A 26,581-nucleotide genomic window follows, 5' to 3' on the forward strand; every position below is an offset into this window, starting at 1 on the left:
CTTTCTTCTCTGTGATGTTTACATATAAACATGCTCAGACACAGCTACAACACTGGAAAAGTACATTCAGATAGTAATTTCCTTTAATTTAAAATACTTTTCCCCCCCTACATGTCATCAAAAAAGCAATGGTAAGAGACCTTCAGAATGCATGTGTTTGAGTAGTTGAAGGTTTTATTCATTCCTTATTCTAAGAAAGAAGCTAAAACATTTGTGCACAAGAAACTCCCATTGACTTCAGTAGAGTTGTTTTGTGAAGAAAGGATATGAGACCAGGCCCTTAATTTGGAGAGGGCTAATCATTAATATATTCTGCATACCTCACTCCCATATGGGACTTTAAAAGCATGGCCTACAAATATATGTGCATGTACAACTTTCTGAGAGCAGCTTACTCCAATACACAATTCTTACACAGAATTTCCACACACACAAAACCCCAGATGTATGTGTAGACAAAGCACAAATGAATTTTGTTCACATACAATTTAGGTGCATAAAGTGTGCAAAAGTGACTGAAAATGTGCATGTGTAACTGATTTGCACAAAAAAAAAGTGTGTGCACAAACGGAGGTCAAGAAGAGACCCTTTACAGAGTTCAACCCAGGAGAGAGAGGCAACTGAAGCGGATAGCCATTATGATGGATAGAGCATGTGGTGTCCAAAGTGTGGTTTTATTAAATATTTTAACTGCTTAGCCATTTGTTTTTACAAGTTTAAATCTTCTATGGAGCACTGCAAACATTCAATGCCTAGATGTTTTTCTTGGACTTATGGAAGATATGATGATCATCATTAACTGGGTTTCTTTTTCACGTGTGCATTTGTTTTTAACATGTGTTTTCTATATATTTGATTTTGTTTAATATCTCCTTGAATCTGACAAATGGTTGAATTAGAGGTCTGAACTGTTTCAAAATGATGGAGGTTCAAAGGAATCCAGAACTAATCGAAACTGGCTTCAGACATTTGTAAGCAAAGGAAAGAAATTTTTGTTTTGCAGTTTCTCTTGCAAAACTGCAACTCAAAGAAACAAATCTAAGTTAATGATGGAAACAGATGGAATGTACACTACATACTTGCCTTATGTGATACACTGAGCAGTTAACCTCTAACATAAAAATATCAATGAAAGTATATAACAGATATAAATGTGCAATAGTCCCAGGTTTATTCAGCTTAACAATAATTAGAACAATGTCTCAGTCATCTCCATTTTCCACCCAGAAAGGAAAAAAAAGTTTAAGTCGTAAGTGTGCTATATGATGCTATTTCAGCTGCACAAGAGCCACTAATCTAATGTAATAAATCAATGTATTTCTATGCTGGGTAATGCAAAGGGAACGTGCTCCCAACGGAGGATATCCAACTCCTGCCTCCTTTTGGATATCTTCAGAGCCAACTGCTCATAGACCATCAAGCTATTTTATACTTCCCTTTGGGTTGAAGATTATAGGTTTACCCAGGCCTTTAATATGATTTGTCTATGCTAGGCTGAGGATAGATGCTGAAATCCACCAGTAAATCAAAGCACTGAAAAGATTGCCAGTTTAAAAAATGAATAAAATAAAAGCACTTCATTGATCTCACTGTTTCTAGTTTAAGTGTTCCAGCCTGCAGATGGAAGAAATGAAGTACAATAGTAGTCTGCATATTGAATTACCTATTTTAATATCAGCATTTATAAACACACCCCACACATATTTTTGTCCATTTTCATATAATTGGTAGATATTTTACTTCGGAAAGAGTTAAGTTCCCCCCCACCACCTATATGAGTAAACTCATTTTCCTTTTGGATATAAATAGAAACTACTCAACTATAAATGAGAATAAGACTGCCCCAAAAAAATAATAGACTATTGTGGTAGGGGAAAGGGAAAGAAGCTTTTCTTAATCCGTATAGCACAGAATGAGCAAAGATATTTAAAAGCCTGCCTCACTTTTTATGCCCAGAAACACTGGGAACAGAGTTTTGAGTGCAGTTTTGTATCTAAAATTTTTTGTTGACACACTATCACTAGGACAACAGAGTTTCCTGGTTGTGGGTGAACAGAGGCACTCAGACATCTCAGTGCTGTTAATAGTACCTGAAATTATGCTTGCAATTTGCAGGTGCAAAGAAAGGGAGGAGCTGATCTCAAAATCAGGCTTCATATTATTTGCATTAAGGTAAAGGGCCTGTTACACTAAGCATTGTACATACACATCTTGAGACACATTCTCCAAAGGGCATACAAGCCATTTTACAGATGAAGTCACACAGGCAGTCTGACAGAGCCAGGCACTGAACCCAGATTTCTCCAGTCCCAGCTCCAAGGCCTTAACCATAAAGCTATTTTTTCCATCCATACCAATAGGATGAATAGAACTTCCACAAAATTTCATTGTCAATGAAATACCTTTATTATTTTTTCCAACCTAAATCATAATATAATAATAATAATAATAATAATAAATTATTATTAATAATAATTTCAGCCAGCCCTAAACTCAAGTACAGTTTTCCACTCCATCTTGTAGATTTGTATAATCTTGGACAAAATTCATCTGAAGTGAAAGCCAATTCAGTCAACTCAAAAGATTAAATTTTCACAACTTCTGGTTGGCTCTCTTTATAAATAGGCTAAATGTTTAACAAATTTAAGATTTAAACAGAACATTCCATTCATTTTTGAAATGCAGTCTGTGGGTCATTGTTTTCAGTAAACAAATTTCTAATCCCAATTGTCCACCATGAAATTAAGTTTTATAACATTGGCATAGCTACGATAAGGTTGTGCAATGTGATGAGCTAAGAATAGGCATGAAATGATCCTTAAAATTAAGCAGTCATGTGATAATTATACAAAGCCTTCAAACCATGCTTTATGATTTTGAACTTGCAAGATTTTTTTTTGGTTTAAGATAACTGATCATTCCCATATTATATTGTGAAGTCTAGACCCATAAACTCTCTCTCAGGTTTGAGGAATACTCATGATGAGTCAAGAATATCTGTATTTTGATTGTGCTTTAAAATAAAATTCTGATTTTTCCCCCCACTCTCGATGTATTTTAAGATTAAAATGGAGTCAATAGTGTATGGAAATTAAGACTGGATTACATTGTTGTTAGCACAAGAACTCTTTTGATGCCTAAATTCTCTCATTTTGGGTGTTGGCTTTGTGTGTCAATATCTTCAATGAAGTTCAGAACAGATCAATTTGGCCCCGTATATTCATGGCTCTGGTACCTTTTGTAGTCATATATTAAAGGCTAAAGCCATCTTTGCCTTTTGGTGAGCATAACTGCAATGGGTAGAAGGCAATGTGTATTCAGTCAAACACATAGGGTTTCAATAAGATAATGGTTTACTGCAATCAGAGTCCCAAGTATGATCATTACATCAATCAGCCTTAACCACTGGGAAAACCACTAGACTGTTCTTAGATCCAATTTGCTTTAGTCTGTATGACATGAAAAAGCTGTTTTGTTTTGATATTTATAACTCATTTTCATGAACTATTCCACTCTGACTCATTTTAATTCTCAGTTTTTTCTCCAGGAATGAAGTATGGGAAGAACAGTGTGGTTCAGTCATATTTCCAAGTCTATTTGGTGGAATACTTGGATACAAAAAGTGCCTTTCCCACTGGGGTTTTCAATCATCTGAATATCATAATTGTGGTAGATCATTTTTTAAAACCTCAAATGAGATGAGTATAATTTAAGTAGACAAAAAGCAAACCACTAATTGGCAAAAGACAATAAAATTCTGTTTTGGTAGGTCTCCCAACACACACACACACTTTCTGTTTTTAAAGTATCATTCACATTCTGGTTGTCATGCATGAACGAACACATCAAGTTAGAGACAAAATACTGGCATTCCACAAAAAGGTTTACAATTACAAATATTAAGCCAGAACAGCTGTGTTGACTTGGAATCCCTTTTTAGCCAGCGACACTGACAGAATCTTACAATGGGCCATTTGCATCTTTAACAGCTTAAAGAGAATATTTCTCTAATTTCACACACTTTTTTTGATGCTGTTGAAGACAGTTTTATTGATTTTAAAAAGAAACAGACAAAGGAACAAAACACATTCACATATCCATACTTCATCTTAGTACCTCCATTTCTGCTACTTTCCCACTGAAATTTCTGACATAGCCATGTGAAGTGGCGTGTTACTTTGGGTCTGGGTAACACTTGCTTTTCCCTTTCAGATAAGGAAAGTGGATCATTATAAAAGGGAGGAATTCATGCTGGGAAATTTATGTTTTGGTTTAGACCAAGGAAGTTTTCATTTATTTTTAAGCAGTCCCTAAAATGAAACTATTGGGGATTGGGCACTTCTCTTTCCTTGCTATCTACTGATGGATAAAAGAGGAATGAACTATTCTGAGATGCACAGCATACATACACGCCATGGAAAATTGGATACACAGAAGCATCATGACCTTCCCCACTCAATCTATGCATAGGAGGGGAAAAAAAGTGTTTACAAAAGGGATAGCAGGAACAAAGCAGCAGGAGGAGGGTTTCTCCTCCACTCCATGCTTCCCCTCAACTGCAAGACTATATATGATGGGGGTGCTCAGAGGGAAAGGGAGATAAGTGGTCTAACAAGGGGAGGGGTAAAATCAAAACAGAACAGACCAAGCACTATTGCATCAGTCACCACCCTGATCACCTTTTATATATGTTGCACCTAGAGCTGGCAACAAACAAACAAAAAAATGGTGACAGCTTTTATGAAAAGTTTGTCTCCCACTGAAGCAATCTGAAAATAGTCATATTTTGCAATACACTCTAGTTCCAACCTGCTCTTCCCTCTTCACCGCATCTATTTGTCTTTTTAGATTTCAAGTTCTTCAGTGCAGGGACTTTTTTCCTTATATGTGTCTTAACACCTGGCAGACATGGGGTGCTACTACCCTACTAAATAATTAGAGCAGGTAAAGAAAACAGGATTTTTCTTTATATTATACTGAAATTCACAAATAAACTAAAAGCCATAGGAGCATGCTGATGTGTTTTCACAAGTAAATAAGCCTAATCCAATATCTAACAAGGCGTTTCTCAATACATACTTTGAAATGGAAATGTGAACGTGCATCTTTGTGTGATTATTCAAAATTCAAGTTTTAATTGGACGCAAGTCACATGATCTTTCTATTCTGACTGGAAAAGTAATTTAAAATCAGGTTTTCAGTGAGAGCAGTCCAGATTAAAATTTTGAAATTTGCTTACCATGACTTCAAATGAATTTCCTATCTGCAAATTCCTTTCCAAAAATATTCCTGGTGAAAGCATACAAAAGGAGAATAAGCACATAAAGTCAACTGATTAAAAACTCTGAACACATCTTCGTGAAAAATTGTTGGCAGTGTTCACCCAGCTCTACATGATTTTGATTACAACACTCTGCCACCCTGGTGTCAACAAGATGAAATGCAATGTTCAAATTTCAAATAGCACTCAGGTCAATGAAGAGGAAGATGAAGATGTGTTTAGCAGATAAAACAAAGAACAAATGGGAGGCCAGATTAGATTACTGCCTGTCAGCAGTCCTAGGCAGTGATTGTCTGCCAGCTGTGGTCACACTAACTACAAACAGCTTACAGTACCAAACCATTACATATATGCCTTGCCAAGACTGCTTGTCAGCTGTACAACTGGCCATTTCCTGCCAACATAGTTCACATTCTCTCCTCATGTAACAGTTGCCTTGTATTTGTTGACACAGAAAAAGAAGTCCCTCCTTTAACCTTTACACTACCAACTCAAGTAGGTTCCCTACATTAAAAGTGGGAAGGCACTGAAGTATACTTTGGTCTTGTCACAAAGTAATGACCTCATTTTGGGGGAGGCCATACACAATGTCACATGTGTTTGGTATTGGGTAGTTATACGTTGCAAGCCACTTTTTCAGTCTAATTGGCTGAAATAGCACCATGTGACCATATCTGGCCCACCTTATTGGTGAAGTCAGGCTGCTCTTTACAGAAGCATGACTAATAGGTTAACGTGCTCAGAAACATCTTGTTTCCAGAAAACAAAATGGTCAATGGTATAGTGCAAATAATTTTCATGCCACATTATATAGGATGCATATCCTAATTATAGCACAGCCAGTAGTGACGGATAAACCTGAAATAGTTGGTTTAGATCAGCCTCACTGTTTGGATGCCTATCCTGTGTTTATGCAGCTATCTTAACATTTCACTAATTCTCCTGTCCTCCCATTCCTGTTATAAGCCTTGCCAACCAGACCCTTCCTTATATCTTAATGCCCACTTGACTCCTGCTTCCTACATTCTGCTAGTTATCATGATCACAGAAGAGATGCCCCTGGCACACTACTCCTCCACCACATGATCTTCAATAGGCCCCAGATCCCTTGCAGCAGATTCTGCTAGATATGCCTCTCTGAAAATCTCCAGAACAGGGTCAGTAAAACCAGAACCATTATTTTAATTCCTGCCAACTCTGAAGGTTCAGATAGAATGAGAGCTACATTCAAGACACCACTGCATTCAGCTCTGCTTTTGCAGAGCCAAAAATTAAAGCACCTTTTGCAAAACTAGAACCATATCTTTTCCCCCATTTGGGTCCTTAAACTAACACTTTTTGGACTCTTTTGTGGTGGAAATCCAAGAATAAAGGGATTATAAAGGACACGGAAATGAAGAAAGAAGTCCAATGAAGGTTGTGTTTAAGGCTATGGCCTGAGAGTCTGGACATGTTAGTTCAATTCCTGCTATTCCAAGACATCCTGTGTGATGGAATAGCAGGAATTGAACTAACATGTCCAAGACATCCTGTGTGATCTTGAACACTGTGGTGGGGTGGCAAGTCACCGGCGCGGCACCTCCTGCAGGTTGTCCAGGGAATTAGCTCTTTCCAGCTCCAGAGCGCCCTCCGCCAGTCGATGTCTCGCCCACCGCTGGCCTCTGTGTCCCTCCCAGACCCCAGTGCTCTTCATGGTTAGTGTTCTGCCCCCTGGCAGTACCCCCTCAGTCTGGGTCTCACCTCCTAGGGGAACCCCCAACCCCCTATCTCTCCCTTGCCTCAGTGGCTACTGCCAGTCTTCATCTAACCCCTGCTCCCTGGGGCAGACTGCAGTCTATAAACCACTCATCATCAGCAAAGGGGGGCTTGGACCTGCTGCCTCTGCCTATCTCTGGGATGCCCCTCTGCAGCCCCAGTACACTTTGTGGGCCCTTAACTCGGCCTGCAGCCTGGGGTTTTGCTAGGCTGGAGCTCCCAGCTCCCTCTCCCCTTCCCCAGCACTGCTCCACCCTAGGTACCCTCCTCAGCTTCCCAGGTCCTTCCCTCTCTAGAGCCAGAAAGAGACCGTGGCAACTTCTGGCCCACTTCCCTCTTGTAAGGGCCAGCTGGGCCCTGATTAAGTGGACTACAGCTGTGGCTGCTTCCATAATCAGCCTAGCTTCCCTTGCTGCAGCCCTCTCTGGGGCTGCTTTATCCCATTCTGGCAGGAGCAGGGTGACCACCCTGCTACAGACACATTGCTTATCTCTGTGTCTCAGTTACCCATCTGTAAAATGGAGAAAACAATATTCCCCTACGTCACAGGGTTGTTGTGAGGATAAATATATTAAGTATGGGGTACTCACATTTTACTGTGATGAAGGCTAAATAAATACCTAAGACAGACAGATAGGAAGAAAGGATTTTGAGTTAGGAAGATGGGGAGAGGGGAAATCCAGATCCGAACTGATGTGAACACTGAAAAAGGACTCAGGTTTGGCAAAGAAGGAAAGTAAAGATCCAGCAGATTGAGCAAATGGAAGGAATAAAAGGTGAGACTGTGGTTCCTGAAAACTACCTGACTGGTAGGAATGGTCCAATTGTTTCTGGAACCACACCACTATCTGAGCTAAGTGGAAGGAATGAAAGGTGACAAGAGATTATAGTTTTGTTTTGTTTTTGTTTTGTTTTTTAACTAAACAAAGTTCCAACATCCTATGGCATCACATCTGCTTCACCTAATCAGGATTTTCCATTAGTGTTTGTTTCATTTGGATAAATCTCTATATGAGGACCAGTTATTTATTCCGGTCTCAGAGTGTCAATCTTAGCATGCCATTGCCCCATGCGAAACAATAAATGTATATTATTAAAAAAAAAAAGAGCTGCCCTCAGATCTCCAAAGCCCATACAAATCACATGGTTAACCCAACCATGTCAACCTTACTGCACTCATGGAAAATGTGCCTCTTTTTCTGCTGTGCTAACACAAAAGACAGCAAAACCACACAACAAAATCTCAAATACAAATTTGAGAATTTATGAAAATAGCAAGAAAGCATTGACTGGACAACAGGCATGTTATTTTCTTCTTCTCATTCCAAAGCACCTTGACACAGACAGGGAGCTGAACAGCATCACCATTCATTCCTATCCATGACTTGTTCCTCCTTTATCCCAGCCTGGTCATGTCCATGAATACAATGTCCCACTATCTAGCAGTGATCAGACTCTAGGTCAGACTGACCTTGGCTGAGGACACCAAAGGCAATTATGCAAACTATCATCCATTTGTCTTCTACAGAGTCCCCACCATTATAACCTTTTCAATTGCAGCCAGTTCCACTCTAGTCTACTTACCTTTCAAAGCTAACAAGCTTAGATTTCTCAGATTTGAAATCAGTTTTCTCCTTCTCCTAGACTGATTTGCTTAAAGAGGCAAAGCAAGCCCCGTCTGCTCCCATTTGAAATCAGACTTTCCCCTTCTAGAGAGTTGTTTCATGGCACCACATTCCATAATATTAGTTGCAACCCTTTATGGTTTCCCCAAGATGGACTACCCGCATCCACCACCCAGGGAACATGCCTCTGTACTGTTGTATCCCAGAGAGACCAACTGCTATTTTCAGTCTTACAATAGCTTGCCATGATCTGAAGACTCAAAATATTTTTGATCCATCAAAAGAAATGTTATATTTTCACATCTCAGCTTATGACTCGATTCCCACCAGAATGTGCAATATTCATGCCAGCCACCGACACACCAAAAAAGATTTGCTTTTTTAATTCAGATGTCTGCAAGCCACCCTTAGCTTGCATGAGAGCAGTCTACCTCTGTTCAGATTCAAAGAAACACAACCTTCTTTTTCCCCCCATACACCTCACTCTAAGGCAGTTGCTACAAGTCAAAGCGATATAATAATATCTTTCTTCTCTTTCAAGATGCAATACATTGTTTTTTTCCAGTGGAAGAAAAGGTAAATTGGATAGTCAGAAAGAGACTATTAAAAAGAAGGAAGGAAGGAAAACTGGACATTATGTAGAAAGATGTATTATCCATGCATCAACTAAATGACTGAAGAATCACATATTTATCCATTTGTTCTTCTCAGGTAAGTACCCAAAAGCCATATATTTCACCTTATACTGTAACATGTTAGAGCTTGAGTAGCATCCATATTGTCAAATGTTATAGCAGTTCCTAATCATTCCTTGAGCTAGTTGGAAAACCCAAGTTTCCCCAATGGAAGACCTTTGACATTTTTCTACTGAATATTTTAAGGTTTTCTACAGGAGTTTTTGTTTCAAATAGAAAGTTTTCATAGAATAACAGAAGCGTAGGGGTGGAAAGGGCCTCAAGAGGTCATCTAGTCTACTCTCTCACGCTGAGGCAGGATTAAGTATACCAAGACCATCCCAGACATAATTTGGTCATTTCCATTTTTTGCTTTTCATTTTGAAACAACTTTCCAAACTGGGGGGGGGGGGGATGGTTTCATTTCAACCTAATTTTTTTATGATTTCCAAACCCTAAATTTTTGTTTTGCCCACGTACTCCAATATTTTCCTTCCCCTTTTTAAGCTGGACTGTGTGCATTCATCAAAACCCAAAGTTTTGCTTGGATGGGGGAAAAAAATCAACTGATAAAACCACATTTTCCAGCAGGAAAGTTTTTTGTGCAGCCGGGGTCAGGGAGGTGAGAGCCAGGAGAGGGGGCACGGGGAGAACAGCTGGGCTCCCAGCAGGGAGTTGAGCGACCTGGCGCTCAGGCCCTTCCCACTGTCCCTCTTCGGTCAGTAGAAGCGCTCCTGGTGAGGAGAAGCATCACTGGCAGAAGAGGGTAGTGGGGACATTAGCCACCGCAGTAATTACGGGGGTGGCTATAAGTCAATTTAGGGCTGTAGTGTAGACATGCCCTTAGAGAAATTAACATCGCCGTCTTCTCAAACCCCAATCCCAAAAGACACTACAAAGTGTGGAATTTCTAAATTAAGGTTTTATTTAGAGATTCCGAACATTACAAAATTAAACTCAAAGGACCTTAACTCAGTGCCATCACCCTACTGAGCATATCTTACCCACACTAAGGGTTTGTCTACAATGAGCATTTGTTTACGGCAAGTAAGGTGTGAATCTACCCTGCACTAGCCTGCCATGAATTGCCTGTGTGGACTCTACTGATGCATATTCACAGTTGACTAGTGCGCTTTGGTTTAGTCCCATTTCAAACCAAACTAGATCAAATGACACTAAAATTGTTAATGAGTGTCAGCAGAGTGTACAGGGACAGTTCATTTGCTGCAGATTATCGTGGGGTAAATTCATATTCCAGCTTGCCATAAACGAAATGCAGACAAACTCCAACACATTTGTTCTTGGTCCCTCTCGATGGCTGGACCACTCTCACACACGTAGTTTTAGGATTAGAGTTGGTTAGAAATTTTCCAATGGAACATTTTTGTTGGAGAATGTTGTTGTGTCAAAATCTAAATGGTTTATGGAAGGGTGTCAATTTGTGACATTTCATTTAGGAAAGAAAATCAGAATTGAGCATTTCAGAATGGAACATGTCAATTTTTCATTTCAAAACGTTTCAATTTTTATATTAGATTTCTAAAAGTCAAAGTCAAAATTAAATGTTTTGATCAACCCCAAACAAAATTGTTTAGGGAATTTTGGTTTGCAGGAAATTTTGAAATTTCCCACAAAATGGAAATCCCAAGTTTTACGCTGCACCATTATGAATCTTTAAGCTAATGAAAACGACCTTTTAGCTCAAGTACTAGACGCACATTTCTATTAATCCAGAGGTCCCAGATTCAATCCCCCATTTATAAACCCAGGTACTCCTATCAAAAACCTGATTGTCGAGATTATGCTCATCCAGTCAGTAAACAAAAACATACCATGACGTATATATGTCAAATCAAAATTCATCAAAAGCTCATAATTTGAACATTGTATACCTCACAATGAGCTGCTACTAGAGAAGTCATAGATCAGTGCTTTGTTTGGTGAACATGTACAAATATTTTGAATTATGATTACATTGTTACAAAAGTACTTTATTTTTGTTTATATGTATATAACAAATAGATAAGGTTCCAGGAGATGGCCCAAAAATATTCAGCATAGTTTCTAGGTTTTGTCAAATCAATAAAAATGTAGAGTTGTACACTGCAAAATGGCTTCCCCAGCAACCGTTTACAAACAGTTGAGAAATCAGCTATGTGTTCATGATTTAAAACACTAAAAAGAAGCAAAATTCAAAAAATAACATTTATAACCATTCACTTAACTCCAGTGTTTGAGAATACATTTAATGCGATTTTCATTCATTAAGTATAAAACAGTTCAGCAAGCAGTTTTTAAAAGTTTCCTTAATATGTGGAATTCTACAATATTTGCAATTTGCTTAGTTTCTCTTTTCCTCCAACTCTTTCTGCTGTTTCATATTGAATGGCTGCAAACAAAAGCTTATTCACACAATTGTTGACACATGGTGTCTGGTTACACAGACGTATCCCATGATAAAGTGGGAAATAAAGCCAACATCTCTTCTCTTTGATATTTGCTATGATTTTTTTTAAAATGTTGTGGGTGAATTCAGTGCTCATGAAAGTGAGAGACTCAGAGCTGCCTAAATCCACTTGGTCTGGGTAAGCATGATGCTAGCTTCTATATGAAATTCAGCCAACGAACATCAGTTCTGACTTCCAGCAACTCCCACCACTCTGGTCCTTAGCCACTCTTGATCAGACTGCCAATTGTGTCAAACAGCATACTGGAGAGGAGTGAACAGCCTATTGTTAGAATTCCAATTATGTTTATATTTGGTATCCTCAGTCATATGGCATTTGAAGCCCTGAATACAAATATCATTCAAATTCAAAAATCTGTCTTCCCTTCCCCCAGATATTCTCAACTCGTTTAGATTCTCACCCCTTTCTATCCTTTGTTTTCTTTCCAGGGGACGGCAGAGGGGGAATAAATAGACTTTTTGTTTCCCCATTCCAGGCTTCCCAGGGATGGACATTCCTTCCCTCCTTATTAGGAGTGTTTGGGCAGCTTGCTTCCAAACTCCCCAGCTTGGCATCCTGTAGAGGACAAGCAACCTGCTAGCTTAACCACTTTTTTTTTCTTTTTCTTTTTTTTTTTTAATATCAGGAACAGTCTTCTAGTGAATAGTCTTCCTAGCCATATGGTACATTTAGGGACACTGGTCCAACTAGCAATCCTGTTAAGATCAGGTGGGAAATATGGTAGTTTCCATCTGCCTGAATGCCACAAGCCATTTCTGAATTAAAAAGGAGTGAGAGGAGAACAGAGCCTGTTGAGACAGATGAGGAGAGGAGGAATCAGGACTGCTTAAACAGGTTTTTGCTTGGCCCCTGCAAAGGTCAAAAACAGACCAGCACTTCCAATGAGATCCTCTACTCCACCCTGTCCATGGAGGCCTGGGGAGGGAGTTCCAGCCCAAGAGTCTTCACTTCCATTGACAGGAGGATCAGTAATGAAAGTATTGCCCACAAGGGATGGCTGAAGGGACCTGAGGTCAGTAAGAGGGAAGTACCTGACTTGCACCAGTCAGGCAGAATTTGGTCTGGTGCTGTCAACAGTTGAGGGTGATAAGAAAAAAAATATTTTGCTCCTGAATATTCCCTAAATTATACTGTATTCTGCTTCCTGAAGATTATTGGAGAAAACCAGTATACTAGCCACTTGAGAGAAAGACACAAAAATAAGGTTCTTGGTATGAAGCATTTACATATATTAATTTTTATGCTGTTCAGCAAACGTAATATTTGATTTGTCCCTCCAAACTCTGTAGTATTTTTGTAGTGTGAAATAATTTTGCTGCTATTTCAACTTGTCCACATTTCATCCAACTGCATTTTTCTTTTGTACAACCAGGAAGACAAACGTTGAGTAGCTGAATTATTTACAGAAAATTGTGGGTAGAAAATAATCCATTTTGTGGCACAATTGATATTTTAAAATTCCCACTTCTCCTGTAAGTAATTTTTCACCCTGGTCTCTTCTGCTGGAAAAAGTGTTCTTGAAAATAGAGATGAGAGAAAAGCCAGACCCATATATTCAGTCTTCCTCCACAACCTTATCTTTTAGAGGTTCAGATAAAATAGAACTTATATCTGAAACACCGTGCTGTTGGTTCTGAAAAATTACAGCCACCTTTCTTTTACCTGTGTCTGCTTTCAACGCCTTTCTGATGGATTGAGTCAAATAAATATTTTTTACATTAGTAAAGGGCAAATGGTAAATTTCCTGAAACATTTGCCAACATAAATTGATGGGGTTTCTCTGTCCTCCTGCAGTTCACAATACTACACAATACTGCGTAAATTCAATTAGGTCGGTTAAAGGCATTTCTCTTGCTATAAACACTTTTCACTTGTGGGAAACATCTGTAGCTCAAACAAGATTATATGCAATTGGTATTTATGGACAGTCTGAGCATATCAGAAATTAAATTTCAAGTGCTCAGAGTTGCATTTTTAAAAGGTTTGACTTCCTATATAAAAGGAGATTTGCTGACTGAAAATGGTTCCCATCTGACAGCTGTTTAATGGCCTATGTGAAATAAACTGATAGTCTCAGTCCATTCCTAGAGGACAGCTATCCATATCCTGAAAACCACCATCACAACCAATAGAAGGACAGACTGTATAATCTACACAATTGTCTATTTACTGGGGTAGTGAGTGGAGTGCTTCATCATCCTCCCAGGTAGAATCTTTTGGATAATGCATCGCTCCTCTGTACTGGCTAGCTGGGGAGAAAAGGCCTTGCCTCCTATCCACCTTCTTACCAGATGGTTTCTTGAACTTCTGCCCCATAAATGGAACCTTGCTGGCAGCCACACCAAGGACTGGGAAGCCTGAAGTGTTGCTCACCTTGCAGCATGCAGGAAGCGATGATGTCTTACTCCAGGACATTCCAATTTAGCACCTCTCATGAGTGTTGAGCTTACTTTCAAGAGGCAAGGGAGAAAAACTCAGTTGTTCTACAGTTAGTTAAATCTAATACACAAAGTAGATTTTTGCATTAATTTTCTTAAGTAGAAATACAAAGAGGAAAATAAATGCAAAAATGAAATGCTTAGAGATGAGGAAACTACATTTCAAACATCTGAATATAGAACTTATAAAAGGAAAATTACAATAACGATTTCAAAAATACCTACATTTGGATGGGAAAATAGCTATGGCCTTCAATGAAAAAAATGCCATAATTTGCACTCCCTTTGTCTATTAGTAAATAGGATACAGAACATGGCAAGGAACAGGGGATTTGTACAGGTAGGACACATCGCACCTTTCTTTTGTTAATCTCTAAATCTGCCCCAAGGCACTCATCTTGTCTTAAGCCCCACACACCCAGATTCACCCAGACATTTTTAAATCCAGTATAGTATGTGCTGCATGAACAATAATCTTCCTTTTCCCCCATTCATATGAGCATATGATAGCTTCTGTTTTGGCAAACCTTCAAGTAAGACAATTCGAAGAAGGCTTAGTTAGTGATTTTAGCTTTCTGAAATGAAGTGTACTCACTCTACAACACTTCCTCCAACACTGACAACCACTTCTGCGGACTAAGACATTTGTGTAGATAATTTTTTCTGAATAAAAAAACTGATATGAAATTTGAAAGGTATTCTGCTTCTAACAATGGAGAAAATCTTGAAAACCAATACATCAGCTGTCTGTAAGTATGGATTCCCCCTTACATCTTGAAGCACAAAGGTCATCTAAATAGATTGCAGTTTGCTACCAGAGACAACAGCAACAAGTATGACAGAATTATGTACTCTTCTGTATTGTACTTTTGATATTACCCCACTAACAATAACCTGGCCCATGAAGTTACAGTAAAAACAGAGCAAGGAGGAAATATGAGTAGCTTTGATCTATGCATCTGTGAAAACTAATGTGTTCCAAGTTGAAGAGTCTGGAACTAATTCCCCTCTTACACTTTGTGAAATCCACTTGAATTACAGCATCTCATATGTAGCCGGAGTAAGAGGTTGCATTTGTGTGTGGCAGGGCATAATTACACCTTCTGTTCCCAAACCAAACATTAACTTTTTATTTACCATTCAGTTTCCCAGTCTTTATCTCTGAAACGAAACAGAGGGTTGACTAAGACTGAAGAGCTGGAATCCAAATTTTTATTTCCATTTTTGCTGCTGCTAGTTTCAAATCAAAAGCAAACATAGCCTCTAGCCTGAAACATTGAAGTAGGACATTTGCCAAGATGAAAGACAGTTTCCACCTGTCAAAAATCTGTAATTCAGCAGAACAAAAAGTGCAAAATAAACTTAGATGAACAGTAGTCAATATCTGGTGAAAGCCCATTTTCCAAAAACTTGGCTAATAGTAAGGGTTATTCATTCATGCTTATACTGCTAACAGACTTCCTTATGTCAGTCTGTGGGTAACACATCAGCTTGATTCTTGAAACTAAGGGAAAAAAGGGTGAGGCAGGGAAGATTAAAGAATTGCACCCCATGTAGACAGTTGTCTGCCTCCTTGTCCTCTCATCAATGGTCCTTCTCCTCAACTCTCTGCCTTTCAAACTGGGTGTTTACAAGTACATTCTGCACAGACATTTCTTTCCAGTCATTGCATGGTTATGTTGCCACAGTTTCACACAGCAGATGTTCCAGGAGTGTACTGTGTACTCTTCTTTCCTCTGACACTTTTTTCCTTTTTACACACTTAAACAGTAGATTGTACTACCATTATCTTTTTGATCAATAGGAGGGGGAACAATCCCATACTCATAAGAGTTTTCTTCCCAGCTACTCAGCAGTAATGCATCTTCCTCCTTGCCTACTTTTTCAGAAATAGCACTGTGGTTAGTGGTTGAAGAAGAAGAAATAAAAATAATCAGTGTTTCCATCTTTTGGGGATTAGAAAACCCTTTAGATTTCTATATGTCAACTCAGATATGTAAATCAGAAACGGACCTGGACAACTAAAAAGTGGACATGACAGACTTTTAAACTTAAGAAAAAACCAAGAGAAATAGCACTTTACTTGATATTTTCAAACTTGTGTGATGATTTTGCAAGTATGTACCCTCCCAGGAATTTCTGGCCAAACAATGAATTGATCTGCCACTGTGGGTGGAATAAGCCAGCGTGGAGTGCAACTATCCTAATTTTCCTGACGTCATACATGGCACTCCTAGCAAGACATGATCTTTTAGTGTGTTCATTGAGCTAGAGCCTCTTTCACATGCAGAATGGCACGGAGACAGGGTCAACATTATCTCAGTAAATAGTGAAACATTTTGAATTTCTGGCATGGTTCTCGGTAGCTGTAACCTGCCAGTTCTTCTGATAAAACATCTCCCGAGTCCATTCGTTCATCTCTATTCCCATTGCTAAAACCACTGCACATGCTTTAGATCATCTCAATTAATGCAATTTCTTCCTCTCCCTCTTGCCTCCTAGTCTCCAGCAAAACCAATTCAAAACAGACACAAAAGTCACGCACCTTACCTACCTCTGACCATGTCCAACTCCTCCATATTAAACACATTCACTAATTGTTTCTTGTAAACCCCAAATCCTCACTCTTTTAAGGTCCAGCCAAATATTTACCTATTTCTTTGTTCACCTTTGCCCCTTCACTGGCTGTATTTTAAAGAATCCTTATTGAGGTTACAGGGACAAACCATCCCCATGTGTAGAAAGAATAGTAAATATGGCAGGCGACCAGCTTGGCTTAACAGTGAAATCCTTGCTGATCTTAAACACAAAAAAGAAGCTTCCAAGAAGTGGAAGATTGGACAAATGACCAGGGAAGAGTATAAAAATATTGCTCGGGCATGCAGGAGTGAAATCAGGAAGGCCAACTCACACCTGGAGTTGCAGCTAGCAAGAGATGTTAAGAGTAACAAGAAGGGTTTCTTCAGGTACGTTAGCAACAAGAAGAAAGTAAAGGAAAGTGTGGGCCCCTTACTGAATGAGGGAGGCAACCTAGTGACAGAGGATGTGGAAAAAGCTAATGTACTCAATGCTTTTTTTGCCTCTGTCTTCACGAACAAGGTCAGCTTCCAGACTACTGCACTGGACAGCATAGCATGGGGAGGAGGTGACCAGCCCTCTGTGGAGAAAGAAGTGGTTCGGGACTATTTAGAAAAGCTGGACGTGCACAAGTCCATGGGGCCGGATGAGTTGCATCCGAGAGTGCTAAAGGAGTTGGCGGATGTGATTGCAGAGCCATTGGCCATTATCTTTGAAAACTCATGGCGATCGGGGGAGGTCCCGGATGACTGGAAAAAGGCTAATGTAGTGCCCATCTTTAAAAAAGGGAAGGAGGAGGATCCTGGGAACTACAGGCCAGTCAGCCTCACCTCAGTCCCTGGAAAAATCATGGAGCAGGTCCTCAAGGAATCAATTCTGAAGCACTTAGAGGAGAGGAAAGTGATCAAGAACAGTCAGCATGGATTCACCAAGGGCAAGTCATGTCTGACTAATCTAATTGCCTTCTATGACAAGATAACTGGTTCTGTGGATGAAGGTAAAGCAGTGGATGTGTTGTTCCTTGACTTTAGCAAAGCTTTTGACACGGTCTCCCACAGTATTCTTGCCAGCAAGTTAAAGAAGTATGGGCTGGATGAATGGACTATAATGGATAGAAAGCTGGCTAGATTTTCGGGCTCAACGGGTAGTGATCAATGGCTCCATGTCTAGTTGGCAGCCAGTATCAAGTGGAGTGCCCCAAGGGTCGGTCCTCGGGCCGGTTTTGTTCAATATCTTCATAAATGATCTGGAGGATGGTGTGGATTGCACCCTCAGCAAATTTGCAGATGACACTAAACTGGGAGGAGAGGTAGATATGCTGGAGGGTAGGGATAGGATACAGAGGGACCTACACATATTGGAGGATTGGGCCAAAAGAAATCTGATGAGGTTCAACAAGGACAAGTGCAGAGTCCTGCACTTAGGACGGAAGAATCCAATGCACCGCTACAGACTAGGGACCGAATGGCTCGACAGCAGTTCTGCAGAAAAGGACCTAGGGGTTACAGTGGATGAGAAGCTGGATATGAGTCAACAGTGTGCCCTTGTTGCCAAGAAGGCCAATGGCATTTTGGGATGTATAAGTAGGGGCATTGCCAGCAGATCGAGGGACGTGATCGTTCCCCTCTATTCGACATTGGTGAGGCCTCATCTGGAGTACTGTGTCCAGTTTTGGGCCCCACACTACAAGAAGGATGTGGAAAAATTGGAAAGAGTCCAGCGGGGGGCAACAAAAATGATTAGGGGAGTGGAACACATGACTTATGAGGAGAGGCTGAGGGAACTGGGGATGTTTAGTCTACGGAAGAGAAGAATGAGGGGGGATTTGATAGCTGCTTTCAACTACCTGAAAAGGGGTTCCAAAGAGGATGGCTCTAGACTGTTCTCAGTGGTAGCAGATGACGGAACAAGGAGTAATGGTCTCAAGTTGCAGTGGGGGAGGTTTAGGTTGGATATTAGGAAAAACTTTTTCACTAGGAGGGTGGTGAAACACTGGAATGCGTTACCTAGGGAGGTGGTGGAATCTCCTTCCTTAGAAGTTTTTAAGGTCAGGCTTGACAAAGCCCTGGCTGGGATGATTTAATTGGGGATCGGTCCTGCTTTGGGCAGGGGGTTGGACTAGATGACCTCCTGAGGTCCCGTCCAACCCTGATATTCTATGATTCTATAATTCACATAATCCCTACCATGTGCCTTATCATTGGAGCTGGTTGAAATTTTGGTAAAACTCTTTTCTGTTAAAAATGGCTTTTTAACCAAAACAAAAAGTGTTGCCAAAAGTTCTCATTTTGGTCAGAATTTGCCCCTAAACTATAAACTGGAAACCTGTTTCTGAAAACCAACACTGCTTACCAGAAACAAAAACAACAAAAATCCTGCAAGTGGTTTTCAAAAACTGAAGACTTTTCATTGAAGATCTGAAATTTTGCAGGAATTTTTTTTAAAAAGGATTGATATTTTACATGAAAAATTATTAACTTTTTTGACCTGCTTTACTTACCATCCCTGTTGTCTTGTTTTCAGACCCATTCCTTCTACCAAGCAGGCCCCCATGCCTGAAACGCCCCGCTTTCTTGACCCAATTCCACCTTCTTCAAAACATACTTCTTCCACAAAACCTCTAAAACACTTGTCCTCCACCCTGGAATCCAAAACTCATTTGGAACACCACCAACCAACCAGGACACAACCTTTATAAGCTTGTGTATAACTAAAGCTACAGTATGATTATATTGCTGATACATATTAATCTTTTCTGTTGTAGTGGCATCTAGAGGCCTTAATCAAGTCAGAGCTCCATCATGGTAGGCAGTGTACAAACATATAGGAAATGACAGTTCCAACCTCACTAAGCTTACCATCTAGGTGTGTGAGGAACAAGCAGGTCCTGGGGAGGGAGGACAGTGTAGCAAAAATAAGATGTTTTACCACAGATTAGCTGTAGCAGTAATCACAGTAGTCACACTTTACCACCAGCATACCCATTATTAGATGACAGTTTTAGCTATGCATTATAGCACAGGTGAGTTTTAAGGAAGAAATGGGATCCAACTGATTCGGAGTGGGAATTTTACCATGTACAAAGGGTGGCATGGGAAAAGATGCAAGTGTGCTAGTGGGGAAAGCAGGTGACTTTGAAAAGTAGTCAAGCAGGTCAGAAGTTTTCTGACAGACACATTGAAATTCCAATTGAAATCAGGCAGGTTTCGATTGGAACTCTGCTACCTGGTTTCCTGCCAGCTTCCCCGCCTGCTCCTCATCAGCCAGCCTGGCAGGCTGACTGGAAACCCCAAGCCTGGAAGCTCCTTGGCAGGCCAGGCTCTCAAGGTCCCTGGTTTCAACTCGTTATTGGCTTATTAGGAAACATAAGCATTGTTATATATTTTGCTAAAGTGGTGAAGCATACTTGGCCTTTAATGGAATGTAAAGTAGGGGAGGGAGAGAGTGAGCATATGCAATGTTACTTCACTTGCATGTCACCTTTGGAAATCTGAGTTCTCCAAATCCCAGCTAGGTCATATGTGAAAATCAGTTTGATTATCTGTTCCTAGTCACCATTTGTACTATTTCAACGGGGATTGGTTTAACAATAAGAAAAAGTGATCACCACCACCTGCTATCTGACTCCTAACCCGGCTATATCACTATGTTCTGCCCCTGTATTTCGTGAGAGATTCTGAGAGTCCACAGGAATTGTAGCACTGCACAGTGTCCCTTAAATATGGAGTGCAGCCATTTCACTCTAAAAACCCCACAATAAAAAAAATCCCATAATAAAGAAAAATTTATTACCTAGGTTAATTCACACTAGAACCTAGGTTTCTAGACAGAAGAGGCTATTGCAGTAAGCACTAGTGAGGCCTACCACCTCCCTTCAATGACGATATGGAATTTTGTGTTTGGAGATTAAAACAAAGAAAGGACTGTACAGGATAAGAATTTACAGCTTTTTGCTTAAATGATCATTTAAGCTTATTCTGCTAAGGGTATTCATAGCATTTTACCAACATTAATAAATTAAGATCTGCAACCACCATGTACAGTATTAAGAGATATATAGAATTACTGCATCCACCAAAGAGGTGGAGACACCTCTGAGGTGAAATACAGCTATAGAATAATGCACCAAAATAGTACAAGTCAGAGGGGAAATTTAGGTAGCAGAATGTGACTATGAGTAGGAAGTTAAGCTTGATGTTATATAAAGTGCCATGATATCTTAATGATCATAAGCATACAACTTTGAGCCTGCCCTTTCAAGTAATAAAACACTCACATATACCTTGGACACTCCCTGATTCATATATTACCACCAAAAACCAATATATGTTCTTTACCTGTCACCATCATCCTCCCTTCCCCTTCCCAAAGCAATCACTATTGATCAAGTTACAGCTTAACTCTAAGGCAAAGAGGACATCTCACTTTTCTATTAAATACCATGCATATTTTAATACTATGTAAACACTAATTAGTGGTCAGGAGTTCAGATATACTGCTCAAGCAAGAGACTACCTTCAGTAGTATAATAGCTTATCTGCTGGTTCACCAGCACCACTTCCAGCAGCACCCAGGGGTTCATTGCAAGGAGTCTTCTATTCAAGTACTAGCCCAGCCTGACCTAACTCAGTTAGTGAAATCTGAACAAGAGTTGGTAGGATTGAAGTCTATGTACTGTATATCAGAAGTCATTACCTGAAAAGTTGTTTTATTGAATTATGTTAATAAATATCTGAGAAGAGTTGAGCAAATCTTTTCAAATTTGAGATACAAATATACCAGATAAGATATTACTACATTTCTTCCATAGAATCTGAGCCTTTGGGTTAAGCTCTTTGACAGAATTTTCTTGTTACATTCATGGATACAATGGAGGGGGTAGAAACTCAGAGGGCCAGGGGGATCCTTGCTCTTCTGCAGACCTATCAAAAATTGAGGTATCCTTTTAAATAATCAAAGAAACCTGCTGACTTCAGTGTATCATTGTGATAAGGAAAATATTTCACTGCTCAAATTGTCTGGCCTAGATTACTTTAAAGGGGACAAATAATTTCACAGAAGAATCAATTGCTGAAGTAGACATAGCAATATAAAGCCACTTCTGTGCCTCTTTGTTTAACCTTTCCAAGTGCTTTAGAAATATCTCCCATTCCTCCAGGCTGAGACAGTACTGCGTAAAGATTTTGGAAAGACTTGCCAAATTTCCCAGCAATTCTAGACAAATAGAATTAATATAGCTTTTAGTTGTTCTGTTTTAACTCCACAGCCAGAATTTTATCAGCTTCACTGCCCCATTTATAGAAGATGAGTCTATTAAGTCATAGTAAAAGCTAATTATCATCCACTAAGCAAATGCCATTCCTTACAATGGGCAGAAGTTTAGACTCAATTCTATTGCGGTGTTTTGATTTAGAAAAGATCCTTTACAGTTGCTTTCTGATATCACAACTTTTTAATATATTGAAGCTGTTTCTATTTGGTAACTTCTAATGTGCAACAATGAGTCCCACAAACTCTTTAGAGAGGTTGCCCAGTTATCTTCATAGACAAACAAGTGCAATGCACCAGCATGAACTGGCAACCTCCACTCTTAAGCATCCTTTAATGTGACACCCAGTTTTTCCAATACAAACTTTGTTTCAACAAAAGATAATGTTCAGTTCGGTCAGACAACAGATTTTTTTCACTGATCTTTGAGACAGATTTTATGGTACTTTCTAAGAATGAATATATTGAAATGTATTAATTAAAGCTAAGAAATACATAGCTGAATTGAACTTGCATTCCTTATAGGTTTTGGAGTTCCAGTATACAGCAAATGAATGCTGCCATAGACCAAAAATACTTGTGAAAGACATTAAGCAGTAGGCCGTCTGCAGGCTAGGAGCTTTTGAGCTTGTAGCTCTATATGCTTGTTTGACTACTTATGTTTGAATTTTCTCAAATATAATCCTTGAAAACTAAAGCTCTTGATTGAGCCTAGTACTTTAGGAATCTACAAAATGACTCATGAAAATTTTCTCCAGCTGAGATCTGCCCCTAACATTATAAGCATGTGGTGAAACCATTTCTAACAGAAGGCCTTTGATATTACATACTGTGATAGTACGTAATTCTGAGGTTTGTGCATAGCTCTTCAAGGCTTGTTTGGCTTCACATAGTTCAAATAAATTGTTTGAAATTGTGTTTGTTTGTAGGTGAGTTGCTACTTCACATTTAATTGGAATTGAAAGTAGACCATGAAGATTTTTAGTGCTGTAGCAGGATTGAATTGTTTTGTCACTAATAGTGGCTACATTATAAACAGCTCTTGAGAATTCTTCCAGAATTACACTCACCTACAGGAAGCCTATCCTCAGGAGAACTACCCAGAGCTTGTTGTAATAACAGCATACTTAGGACTATGATATTCTAAAAGCAGGGCAGCTACCTGCTCTGTTCTTATATTGGGATGGTTAAAAGAGGGGAGCCAAAGCAAAAGCTCCACCTGTGTTAGACTAATAACTCCACCTGTGTTCCTCACTAATAAAAGTAAGGTTATAAAAAGGAGTGTGGAAAAGGTATTAGAGTTAGCTAGTATACTTGTTTTATAATGATAGTGAAGATAACATAGCAAGAACAAGGGAAAATATTACTAGCTATTGTACATTTTGTTCCAAGAGACCAGCACTATCATACTAATTATAAAAGTTATCTATGGGTTGTTTTGTTTTTTACTATTGCCTATGTGTTTGTTTTCATTTCTGTTCCATTGTTCATTTGCAGCATTAAATCTCCCTTCACTTAAGAAAATGACAGAACTATCCCATTTCTGTTTTACTACAAATACAAGAAGAGAAAAATGTAGGAGACAAAAGTCTGTAAACATCTTTTAGGCTAAATTATAACTGAGAGCAAAAATCTGTTTCCTTGCAAGCATCCAACAGACTCTCCATTCAGTCACTGTCTAGTAATAGGGCATCGCTTGCAAATGCATAGCATATGGAATTCCTTACAGATTTTATGAGCTAATTCCTAGATGAAAATCACTTATTACCAAGAAAAAAAGATAACGAAGCATCAGGATTAAATATCCAAACACAGAAAAACCAAAATAGGCTGGGGGTCAACAATCCCAAAACACACATCTTTTTATGCAAGTACAAAGGAGCTGAAGTAGACTGAAAAACTAATTAATACAGTGAAAGGGTAAATGACATTAACTGCTACTTGATTTCTCTCTAAAAAGAGAGTACTATTGACCTGTTGCTGAGAGAGGCTATCCATGACCAATGACACAGAATATTAACACTCTCATGGTGTTAATAGCTTCCTTCTCCCTTAGGCTACATGTCATGGTAGCACTCAGTTTTAGACCTGGCTGGAAATTTTCCAGTGAAACACTTTCCCATCAAAGAATGCCAATTCATCAAAATCAAAACATTCCAGGGAGATGGTTTGATTTTGACAAAGGTCTGATCAAAACCAGTCTCATTTTCTGCCAGATCTCTCTCCTGGCTCTATGCCAGACCAAGCCTCTAGGCTCCCTGATTTGACAGACCACCTGGTAGACTGATAAGGGGCCTGGAAACCCTGCACGCCCTGACTCCTAAGCACAAAAGCTCCTTGATTCCTTCACAGCTTGCCAGGGGGTATGATGGGGAGCCAGGAAGCCCTAGAGGGCTGTTTCCCAAGTTCCCAGGCTTGGGGCTCCTCAACAGCACAGACTTCTAGAGCTTCCAGGGTCCACAGCTCCAGGACAGCCTGTCAGGTGGACTGCCCCAGAGCTGGTGATCACCAGGCTTCCAGGGTCCATGACTCTGAGGCAGCCAGCCAGGTGGACTCCTCCCAAGTCAGGGATCCCGGAGTTCATAGGGTCTGTGGCTGTGGGGCAGCTAGCTACACAGACGGCCGTTGAATTGGGAAACCCAGGACCTCCACAATCCATGGCTTTGGGAAGTCAGCCAGGTTGAGTGTCCTTAAACTGGGGACTCCAAGCCTTTTGTGGAGAATTTTTAAATGTTTGGTTTATGTTGGATCATATTAAAGAAGTTCTGTATTAAAATCACAAATGAGTTTGATTCCCCAGAGTTTAAATTCCAGGGTATTACTAATTAAGAGGTCTCTTAGTTTTTGGTACTGTTTCTCTCCCTCTATGTGTGAAACTTGCAAGCTGCTAATTGTGTTAGTACATTCTAAGACAGAGTCTGTTCTCAAAGCAATTCACACAGAGAGAGACTCAAAGCAATACTCTGTAACAACAGAAACAGCACCCAGAGACTCCCTGCCCTTTTGTTGTATTAACAATTGTGATTAAAATAGAGATAGAGGATGTATGTGGATGGATGCTTGGTGTGGATAATAACTGAATGATCAGGGAGGTGCCAGCCTAAGAATCCAGTGTCCATCGGCTGAAGAAGGCATCAAGTGGAAATAACCAGAGGACCCCCAGAGGGCAGACTGGAATCCACCCAACAGCCTCAAGAATGGGAGAACCAAAGAACAAGATAACATCTGGCAGCACGGAGCCGTCAGGAATGTGCTATCTGCTGATTGATTCAGCAACAGCATGATGAAGCAATTCCCATAGACTGGCATAGGAAGGAACTCCTATAAAAATGGACTCTAGAAAGTGAGAACTTTGGGGGTCTGATTCTGCAAACCAACTTCCAGGAGCATCAGATGAGCATCTGACAAGGCCCTGCTCCCTCCTCTTGTCCAGGCCACCTGGCCAGTGGTTTGGCATGAGCAACTCTAAGGCTGGTAACTATGATAACAACCTTGCAGAACCTCTCTGTGTGTGTGTGTATATATGAATGAATGTGTGAATAAATATGAGATTGAATGGAATGTTATAACTATAACTAACTGCTTACTATGATTCTCTCTGTATTCACAATAAATGTGGTATTTTGCTTTTTCCCTTTTAATAAGATCCTGCTGGTTTTTATTTTATTGGTATAACACTGTGGGGCAGATAGCTACACAGACGGCCGTTGAATTGGGAAACCCAGGACCTCCACAATCCATGGCTCTGGGAAGTCAGCCAGGTGGAGTGTCCTTAAACTGGGGACTCCAAGCCTTTTGTTGAGAATTTTTAAATGTTTGGTTTCTGTTCCACATCAGAACAACCCCAAATTTCAAAAGGCTCCACAAAATGAAATTACCTTTCTCTACACAGTTACTGCATAGTTTCTGGCAATCAAGTGCACATGGAAAGGACAGGACAGGAATATTCTCTGAACTACAATACTAATGGGAGCAGTCCTCTCAAACATGATCCTTGTAGCTCAGTAGTTCTCAGACTGCTTTCCACATAACAGTTGGTGGTGATCCGCTTATATGTTGCTGGCTCCACGTCCTTGGTTCTAAAGGGTGAGGCCAAGTAGAGATGAGGGGCATGTACTTGAATGCTCCTTACCTCACTGGATCCTCTGCAAGTCCCACAGTTCTAAGAAGATCCATGAGCTATGGGGTAGAAGCCTCAGGTTACTTCGTAGGTGGAGGGCAAAAGACATCCTACCACCTCACAACAGAAAAATGATCAGAAAACGCCACAAACTAAAATAATGGAGTTTTATCTTTTCTGTGCAACTTATTTCTGAAATAGGAGAGAATGGAGCTGTGAGGAACGACATTAGGAGATGGGCTGAAGAGAATTAGAAGATACATTAGTGTGGTTGGTGGTGCCACTGATGTACAACATGTAAACCTGAGTTTCCCTCAAGGGACAGGGTCTTCCTGTCCCATCTTCCCTCTATCAGACTCCCCTTTCCATGCCTAT

The sequence above is a fragment of the Natator depressus genome, chromosome 5, assembly GCF_965152275.1.
Source record: "Natator depressus isolate rNatDep1 chromosome 5, rNatDep2.hap1, whole genome shotgun sequence".
NCBI classification, from domain to species: domain Eukaryota; kingdom Metazoa; phylum Chordata; order Testudines; family Cheloniidae; genus Natator; species Natator depressus.